This window comes from Chelonia mydas, chromosome 1 (genome assembly GCF_015237465.2).
Source record: "Chelonia mydas isolate rCheMyd1 chromosome 1, rCheMyd1.pri.v2, whole genome shotgun sequence".
Lineage (NCBI taxonomy): Eukaryota > Metazoa > Chordata > Testudines > Cheloniidae > Chelonia > Chelonia mydas.
In genome coordinates, this window is record NC_057849.1 from 338,103,892 (window position 1) to 338,114,477 (window position 10,586).

Consider the following 10,586-nt stretch of genomic DNA (forward strand, 5'->3'; position numbering starts at 1 on the left):
CTCTAATCCAGCGGTGGGCAACCTGCGGCTCGCGGGCCGCATACGGCCCATCAAGGTAATCCACTGGCAGGCTGCGAGACAGTTTGTTTACATTGACTGTCCACAGGCACAGCCGCCCGCAGCTCCCAGCGGCTGCGGTTCTCCATTCCCAGCCACTACACCATTCATGAGCGCCGCACAGGTGTACACCTGCACCACCTGCAAGAATTATAATACAATGCTTTTCATCCAAGAACTCAAAGCAGTTTGCAAAAGTTAATGAATTCAGCCTCATAACACCACTATAAGGTAAGTATCAAGTCCCAAACCAGGAAATGGATAGAGAGATTAAGTTACAGACAAACATCAGTGATAAAACTCGGAAATAGAACCCAGCAATCTCAATTCCCAGTCCCTTGTTCTAGCCACTGGACAACAATGCCCTCTTTACAAGCTGAAATGTTGTTGGGTTGTTTTTGTTTTTTAAATAAGAGTCTTTACAAAAATCCAAAGCCAAAAGAAATTTTCCAAGACTTCTTTTTTTTTTTTTAAATTCCAGGGGTCACAGTAGCAACCTCAGTATTGCCAACCCCAGTCATTCAAAAATCATGAGTCAGGCTCAAAAAATAATGATACTGGCTTGAAAGAAATATTATGGGGAAGGAGTCTTTTTATTTGCCTTCTGGTTTTAGAGCTTTTAAGGGTTCACATTTTCAAAGGTTTTTGTCTGCAACCATAAGGGTTGTATTTTTTTTAATGAAATCTCAAATTCTGACATAATCACATGATTCCAGCAGTTGGAGCTTTAAGGAGAAAACACACCTCCAAATATCACAAGACCACAATAAAATCACTAGCGTTGGCAACACGGCAACCCAAACATAGTTGCACTGAAGGCCGGCCTTCACAGATTTTCATTGTCAAAGTTGAGAGAAATGCAGTAAAGTAAATAAGTAATGGAACAGTGAAGCATGAACAAGAAGTTCTTACATTCTTTCAGTTTTAATCATCTAATAGGTTATTAGTAGCATATGTACAGTAATGTTTATGAAATAAGTTCACAATTTCGCTTTTTATTGAAGTGAAAAAATAGGTTTCATTACTTCCCATTGCAAAACCAACAACCAACCGTTGTTTAGCAGTTTCCTTTTCAGATACTTTTTTGAACTCTTCTACACTAAAAGAGTCACCCTTTTTTTATTTATTTACCAGTGAAAATTGGCAAGTCATGAGTTCCTACAGTGAAATTTTGGGCATATCTTATGTGAGATATAAGCAGGCATTATTTAAATAGAAAGAAAAGAGAAGTCAGGCACAATAGCTGTTTTTCATAACCCTTTTTAATACACACTGTATTCATCACCACAACCGCTCCATAAAACACAGTGTACAGTACACAGTGAGCCTTGCTACAAACTGGCAGCATGAAGTAATATCTGTTCTTTTTGAAGGTGAACTAAGTTACAAAATGAAATATTTTTCCTCGTAGCTGTCTCACTGAGAAGATAAATGACATCGGTAATATTAAAGAGCAATGGGAGATGAGAACACATTTTTAAATTAATAGCATCTCACCAGCAGGAATGAAGGAGAAGGCAATTTCCTGGTGTGTCCACCATTGTTTATTCAGCCTACCGATCCACGGACATCACAAATTTCAGTGTCAGGAGTGTGCTGCATGACTATGTTCCTTTCACTCTGCTCAAATCTATATCAAAAAGATATGTCTTTATTGAGTAACAAGTTTCAGGTGAATTGTTTTTGTTCCTCTTCCAAAATCCAAAGAGTAAGTACAGCTGTGCCTATACTAAGCAAGTCAATGAGATTACCTAGGCGAGTAAAAATAAGCTTTCATGAGCTATAACCCACTTCATATCTGATGAAGTGGGCTATAGCCCATGAAAGCTTATGCCCAAATAAATGTGTTAGTCTCTAAGCTGCCACAAGAACTCCTCGTAGTTTTTACTGACACAGACTAACATGGCTACCCTTCTGAAACCTGTCACCATGCTAAGTGACTAAAGATATTCCTGTGCATAATATTATTTGTGCTATGAAAGCATCTAGTCTCCCTAAGGTCCTTGCTCTCCACACCATATGCAAAATGCACCTACCATCCCAATCTTCAAATCAACTCCTGGCCTCTCATTCATTTCAGCATAGTTCAAAGTTACACTCCTGTTATTAAAATGCTGAGCCCAACTTCCCTCTTACATCTGGGCAACTCCACTGATTGAAGGGAACAATATCCAGTTTACAATGGCGTAAGCGAGAGAAGGATTATGGCTCAATCAGGCAAATGGCTGTGCACACTCCCTGATCTTGTCCCCATCCCATGCAGGATAACGCCCTAGGTACGTATTAAACCCAGCACATATCATTAACCTAATCTTGCTGCACCCTTTCTTATACCCTTTGTCTGGCATTACAACCTTACCAATGTTAGAGCAAGAATCGTCTCCTCAGCAACTCTGCAACAGCATTCCTGCATTTCTCTGTCTCATCATCTATCATAAAACAATTTCTCTTCTCCATTCCCTGTACTTCTGTTTGCTGTTATTTAGTTCTTTACAAGCATTCGGGGATACAATTTGCCTAGATAATTTTACTAGATGATTTCATCTTTTTGAAAAGTTTAACAACAAAATACATTGCAAGACACTCTTAGTTATACTTCTCCTACCCTGCTTCTCTCCCTGCAATATTCAACAGCCTACTAGTCTAGAAAAAATATCCTGTTACTATTTGTGGTGAAAGCTGTGCAGCCATATCTAAATAGACTGCCAACCCCCAAGGCCTTTCTTCATACAACCTTATTAAGAGACAAACAAAAAAGACTTCCATAAAAAGTTACACCCACAGGCCTGATTTGGTACCTAGATGGGATGATGCCAAGATACCTGTAGATAGCAACTGGACCCTGGATGGGTTTTAACAGGCAGTGCCCAGTTACACGGAGATAGAAATTTGTCCCTTCAGGGTTTGATGTGGCAGGGCTCTGGGAACAAACAGCAATTGGTCCCTTCGTGGAACTGACAGGGCAGGGCCCCTGGACTGACAGGCAGGAATTCCCCTCATGGGGTCTGACAGAGCAGAGCCCCGGGAACCCCAGAAGCAGGAATTGGTCCCTTTGCCTGGTCTGATGGGAGCAGGGCCCTGGGACCCAGGACGAAGAACTGGTTGCCTCATGGAGTCGGATGGCGCAGGGCCCTGGGACGCCTGGGTAGGAATCAGTCTCCCTGTGCAATATGACGCGACAGGGCACTAGTATCCACGGGCAGGCATCAATCCTGTGAGGGGCTGCCTGGGGCAGGACCCTGAGGCACAGAGGCAGGAATCGGTGCCCTGCTGGGGCCTGATGAGGCGGGGCCCTGGGACCCACAGGAAGGAAGCTGCCCCCTCATAGGGTCGGACAGGGCAGGGCGCCGGGACCTGCGGGCGGGAATCGGAGCCCGCGTGGGGCCTGACGGGGCCGGGCGCCGGGACCCGCGTGGGGGGGGAATCGGAGCCCGCGTGGGGCCTGACAGGGCCGGGCGCCGGGACCCGCGTGGGGGGGGAATCGGAGCCCGCGTGGGGCCTGACAGGGCCGGGCGCCGGCGTGGGGAGGGGGGGATCGGAGCCCGCGTGGGGCCTGACGGGCCCGGGCGCCGGGACCCGCGGGCGGGAATTGCTCCCTTCCTGATCTGTCTGGTTTTCGCGCCCATCCCCCACCTGTGTCGCCTTCCTTCCGGGCACAAGAGGTAGGACGGCGGTGGGGGCGGCGCGGGGCCCTGCCGCGTGACAAGCTGAGCCGGCGGCACGTGGCCCGGACCATAACAAACAGGAGGGTGGGCGGAGAGACGGCAGCGACGCGCTCATTGGCAGGGGCGGGCTGCGGCTACCGCAGCGGCGCGGGCCGGGGATTGGTCAGGCGCGCAGTGGGCGTGGCCTCCAGAGCCGGCGGCTGGTGCAGCAGGGAGGCGGCGGCGGCCCTGAGAGCTCGGGTTCGGGCCGCTGCCGCTAGGTCGGGGTCGCGCTCGCTCCACCCGGCCGTGCGATCAGCTGCCACAGCACCCCGTACAGCCACGTCCCCCCGGACCCTAACACAGCCCCAGCCCCCGTCCCCACCCAGCCCGTTCACCCCCACACGGCCCGACCCCTCCGACACGACACAACCCCGTCCCCACCAACACAGCCCCGTCCCCACCCCTCCGACACGACACAACCCCGTCCCCACCAACACAGCCCCGTCCCCACCCCTCCGACACGACACAACCCCGTCCCCACCAACCCAGCCCCACCCCTCCGACATGACACAACCCCGTCCCCACCAACACAGCCCTGTCCCCAGCCCTTCACCCCAACCCAGACCCACCCCTCCGACACAACACAGCCCCGTCCCCACCAACCCAGCCCTACTCCTCCGACACAACACAACCCCGTCCCCACCAACACAGCCCTGTCCCCACCCCTCCGACACGACACAACCCCGTCCCCACCAACACAGCCCCGTCCCCACCCCTCCGACACGACACAACCCCGTCCCCACCAACCCAGCCCCACCCCTCCGACATGACACAACCCCGTCCCCACCAACACAGCCCTGTCCCCAGCCCTTCACCCCAACCCAGACCCACCCCTCCGACACAACACAGCCCCGTCCCCACCAACCCAGCCCTACTCCTCCGACACAACACAACCCCGTCCCCACCAACACAGCCCTGTCCCCACCCCTCCGACACGACACAACCCCGTCCCCACCAACACAGCCCCGTCCCCACCCCTCCGACACGACACAACCCCGTCCCCACCAACCCAGCCCCGTCCCCACCCCTCCGACACGACACAACCCCGTCCCCACCAACCCAGCCCCGTCCGACACGACACAACCCCGTCCCCACCAACACAGCCCTGTCCCCACCCCTCCGACACAACCCCGTCCCCACCAACCCAGCCCCGTCCCCACCCCTCCGACACGACACAACCCCGTCCCCACCAACACAGCCCTGTCCCCACCCCTCCGACATGACACAACCCCGTCCACACCAACCCAGACCCACCCCTCCGACACGACACAACCCCGTCCCCAGCAACACAGCCCTGTCCCCACCCCTCCGACACAACCCAGACCCACCCCTCCGACACAACACAGCCCCGTCCCCACCAACACAGCCCTGTCCTCACCCCTCCGACACGACACAACCCCGTCCCCACCAACACAGCCCCGTCCCCACCCCTCCGACACGACACAACCCCGTCCCCACCAACCCAGCCCCGTCCGACACGACACAACCCCGTCCCCACCAACACAGCCCTGTCCCCACCCCTCCGACACAACCCCGTCCCCACCAACCCAGCCCCGTCCCCACCCCTCCGACACGACACAACCCCGTCCCCACCAACACAGCCCTGTCCCCACCCCTCCGACATGACACAACCCCGTCCACACCAACCCAGACCCACCCCTCCGACACGACACAACCCCGTCCCCAGCAACACAGCCCTGTCCCCACCCCTCCGACACAACCCAGACCCACCCCTCCGACACAACACAGCCCCGTCCCCACCAACACAGCCCTGTCCTCACCCCTCCGACACGACACAGCCCCGTCCCCACCAACCCAGCCCTACTCCTCCGACACGACACAACCCCGTCCCCACCAACCCAGCCCCGTCCCCACCCCTCCGACACGACACAACCCCGTCCCCACCAACCCAGCCCCGTCCCCACCCCTCCGACACGACACAACCCCGTCCCCACCAACCCAGCCCCGTCCCCACCCCTCCGACACAACACAACCCCGTCCCCACCAACCCAGCCCCGTCCCCACCCCTCCGACACAACACAACCCCGTCCCCACCAACCCAGCCCTACCCCTCCGACACAACACAACCCCGTCCCCACCCCTACACCCACCCCTTCGCCCCAACACAGCCCTGTCCCCACCCCTACACCCACCCCCTGCCCTAATGCAGCCCTGCCCCACCCCCCATTCACCACAACACAGCCCCACCCCTCCGACACAACACAACCCCATCCCCACCAACCCAGCCCTGTCCCCACCCCTCCGACACGACACAACCCCGTCCCCACCAACCCAGCCCTGTCCCCACCCCTCCGACACGACAACCCCGTCCCCACCAACCCAGCCCCACCCCTCCGACACGACACAACCCCGTCCCCACCAACACAGCCCTGTCCCCCCCCCCGACACGACACAACCCCGTCCCCACCAACACAGCCCCGTCCCCACCCCTCCGACACGACACAACCCCGTCCCCACCAACACAGCCCTGTCCCCCCCCCCGACACGACACAACCCCGTCCCCAGCAACCCAGCCCCACTCCTCCGACACAACACAACCCCGTCCCCACCAACACAGCCCTGTCCCCACCCCTTCACCCCAACCCAGTCCCACCCCTCCGACACAACACAACCCCGTCCCCACCAACCCAGCCCTGTCCCCACCCCTCTGACACAACACAACCCCGTCCCCACCAACCCAGCCCTACCCCTCCGACACAACACAACCCCGTCCCCACCCCTACACCCACCCCTTCGCCCCAACACAGCCCTGTCCCCACCCCTACACCCACCCCCTGCCCTAATGCAGCCCTGCCCCACCCCCCATTCACCCCAACACAGCCCCACCCCTCCGACACAACACAACCCCATCCCCACCAACACAGCCCCAGCCCCACCCCTTCACCCCAACCCAGCCCCACCCCTCCGACACAACACAACCCCGTCCCCACCAACACAGCCCCATCCCCACCCCTTCACCCCAACCCAGCCCCACCCCTCCGACACAACACAGCCCCGTCCCCACCCCTCCGACACAACACAACCCCGTCCCCACCAACACAGCCCTGTCCCCACCCCTCCGACACAACACAACCCCGTCCCCACCAACACAGCCCTGTCCCCACACCTTCACCCCAACCCAGACCCACCCCTCTGACACAACACAACCCCATCCCCACCCCTACACCCACCCCTTTTCCCCAACACAGCCCTGTCCCCACCCCTACACCCACCCTCTGCCCTAATGCAGCCCTGCCCCACCCCTCATTCACCCCACCACAGCCCCACCCCTCTGACACAACACAACCCCACCCCATCCCCACCCATACATGCACCCCTTTGCACCAACACAGCCCTGTCCCCACCCCTTCACAGCTCTGTGACCACCCATCCCCATTCACCCCACCACAGCCCCTCCCCTTCACCCCTCTGACACAACACAATCCCATCCCCACCCATACATCCACCCCTTCACCCCAACACAGCCCTGCAACCACCCACCCCCATTCACCCCAACACAGCCCCTCCTCTGACACAACACAACCCCGTCCCCATCCATACACCCACCCCTTTGCCCCAACACAGCCCTGTCCCCACCCATACAACCTTTGCCCCAACATAGACCTGTGACCACCCAGGCTCCCTCACCCTAACACAGCTCTGTGCCCCCAAGTACAGACCCCCTCACCCTGACACAGCTTTGCCCCACATATACAGACCCTTTCACCTCCCAACAGTGTAGTATCCCCCACAGGCATCCTCACCCCAACATATACCTATGCCCCCCACTCCCTCATCTCAACACGGCTCTGCCCCCCACTCCCTCATCTCAACACAGCTCTGTGTCTCCGATACATACACACCAACCCCCTTACACAGACCTGTGCCACTTGCTCCCAGTACAGCCCCGTATGACACCACCCAGAAACCCTCACTGCGGCAGGATGCACACCCCTCCTGTACAGAGCCCTGTGCCGGCTCTATGCACCCAGGAAAACCGCTTTTCAACACAGGTGCTGGAACTGGCTTGAAGTGGTTTCCATCATATACAGGGTTTACAGTTCGGTTCAATGGCTCTCAGCCCCCCCCCCCCCCCCCCCCCACTGTACACATTGTTCCAGCACCCCTGCTTCTCAACAACATGTTTTGTCCTTGACCCTCCTCTACAGTCCTTTGGCCCCTCCCCATGGCCCTGGGTACATCTTCCCATTCCCAAATCACACACACAAATCCCGCATACCTTCCTCAGACCCACTCTTGTTTCCCCACCCCCAACATGTTACACCCCCATACTGAACTCCCCACTCGAACCAATCACGTGTACAGCCCGCCTGCACACATCTGTTAGTCCCTGCCCCGGCACTCCCAACACTTTCAAGATATAATCCACTCAGTATTCCTGACCCTTCCTCCTCATGATGTGTATTACCTCCTCATATACACTCTCCAGTGTCCTGCCCCACAATACCCTTTTACCCCTCCTCACCAGGATAAATTGCTTTGTAATTCCTCACTCAACTCCCCTTGCCCGCATGCTCCTTAAGGCCTAATACACCCTTATACCTCATATGGGGCCTTCTTCTACTCCACATACCGCTCTCCCCAAAGGAGTCCTTTCTCCTCTTTATTCCCCATCTTGCCATGTACCCACGTCCCACCTCACCCTACCCGCTATCTATCGCACTGCAGGCAAGTGCCTGCCCCCTACACTAGCCACGTGGCACAGAGAAAGAAACCTGCGCCAATGAATTAGTGGTTGTGTTTGCAGTGCTCTGGACACGTGAAGGGCATCACATTAGTGATGAGTATACTTATTGCCAGGTAAATTGCCTGTGTCATAACCTAGAACTTGCAAATCACAGCACCCCACCCCCCTTCAGACGACAGACACATCCACATTTTGCTACTTCACACCACTTCAAAAGATAACCTTTCCCAGACCACCAGCACACCTCCCTCAAAATCAAAGACACACACACACACACACACACCCCTCCCCTAAAACTAAGCAAGATCATCTATACCCAGCTGAAGATACCTAAGCGTGTTAAGGGGATGCTGTGCTGCTGCTTTCCAAAACCACCACAAAGAGCAAAACCCCCTTCCCAACCACAAAGCCTTCCTCCGCCTGGCAGCTGTCATTCCCGCCTGGTTTCTAAGGCCCCCTCCCGTCTAACACACAGCTACCCAGCAGTCACTTACCAAATCCCCACGAACCTCCATCACAGTATCACTGTGATGCTACCCACATGCCAAGCCTCCGCACCTGCTGCCACACACCCAGCTAGCCACACTTACCCGTTGCGCGCACACGCACACGGAGCTCCAGCACCGACCAACAACCAGATGCTCAGCACTGTAGTCACCTAGTCCTTGCACCTTCACTAAGGGGGGAAAAACATGCCCCCTCCCCCTTTAGTTAAAAAAAAGCCACCCGCTCCACCCTGTGTTTGGGAGGCTCTGAGCTCGCTGGGTGCCTGAGAGGAACACGGCTGGATGAGGTGGGGCACCCACTAAGGGGATCTATTTCTGCTCTCACCTACTCGGCGTAATGCTTTCCTGGGGCAAGCAAGTGGGGATCACTATGCTGCGAGCCGGCCAGGGGGAAAGGCATCTTCCCTATATGCTGGTGGCGAAGGTGTGTGCGTGGGTGGGTGGGTGGGGGGGGGGGTTGTGTTGTTATGGATTTGGAATGTGACGTTTTGGAGATAAAAAGGCGCTCCGCCCCCTCCCCCCCCCCCCCATCACCACCCTAGCTGCAGAGGACCTGGGGGTGGGGGGGAGGTTATGGTTTGCAGTCCCACTGCTCTTATTTTTCTGGCTGGCGACAAAGGAGGGGGAAAAGGGGGAGTTGCTGTGCCCGCCGCGGATGTTATCTGCGAAGTGGAGAGGTGGGATCCCAGGATGGAAACAGCCTCCCCCCCCCCCCTCGCCCGCCCGCCCCCTCGTTTCCTCTTCTGTTTACCTCAAGTTCGAATTTTATCTGCGCAACATTAGCTGGAATGCGGACACGGAGGGGGAAAAACACACGAACAACCCAGCCGCTCCGGAGAAGCCATGTGGCATGCAGCCATGCCCCCCCCCACACACACACACCCACCCCCACCCCTCCTCTTAGCAACACAAACATGGCGCAATCGCCTTTCTTTATTTTTAAATTCCCATTTCAAGCTGGAAATCCCACCTCGCTCCCCCCCCCCCCATGGCTCCCGACCCTGGACCAGAGGAAAGGGACACAGAGAAAAGAAGTTAAAAGGAGACGAACATGCGAAACAATTCCCACCCCGAACCTAAACTCACATGAAAAACTATGCCACCGCGAAAGGACACCCTTCCTCGTTTAAACGTCCGGATGCAAAATTTAGGACGAACCCCTCCCCCCCGGCAGTCATACACACATACACCACACCTCCCAAAACAAATCTCTCTTGAGGAGCTTTTAAGGACTATAAATAACTTACCTTAAGATGATCCATGTGCTGGCAAAGCTTTCTCGCCTCCCCCGCACCGCGACCCCCCACCTCCCCCCCAACTCCCCCCAGCAAAGTGGAAGAAAAACAAAAAAACAGGTAGTTTCCAGATCTGTTCTTTCATATAAATTTCCTCTCTCTCTGGATGGTGGGGACTCCGGACACAGGTGCAATCCCATCTGTGCTGATTAAAAGTTGTTCTTCCTCCTGGCCCGAGGGGGGTGGGAGGGGAACAGAGGGACCCCTCCTCTCTTTTCCACGTCCCCTTTCGCTAGTGGATGGAGGTGGGCTCCTGGGTGCTGAAGGATGCCCCATAGTTTCCTTCTCTCTCTGCCCCCTTCCCAGTCACCGT

The 10,586-nt window shown here is 56.1% G+C and overlaps 1 long non-coding RNA gene across 4 annotated transcripts in view; it reads right to left on the minus strand.

Moving 5' to 3' along the window:
* LOC114018684 overlaps positions 1 to 4,046 on the minus strand; it is a 293,307-nt gene extending 289,261 nt beyond the window's left edge. For 3 of the 4 annotated variants that reach the window (XR_006283234.1, XR_006283233.1, XR_006283236.1), the window contains exon 1: positions 1,555 to 2,847. This is a non-coding gene — a long non-coding RNA (uncharacterized LOC114018684). Of the gene's footprint in view, positions 1 to 1,554; positions 2,848 to 2,879; positions 2,978 to 3,690 lie in introns of those variants that run through there. The other variant, XR_006283232.1, reaches the window with a different exon arrangement.
* Positions 4,047 to 10,586: the final 6,540 nt, after the last annotated feature.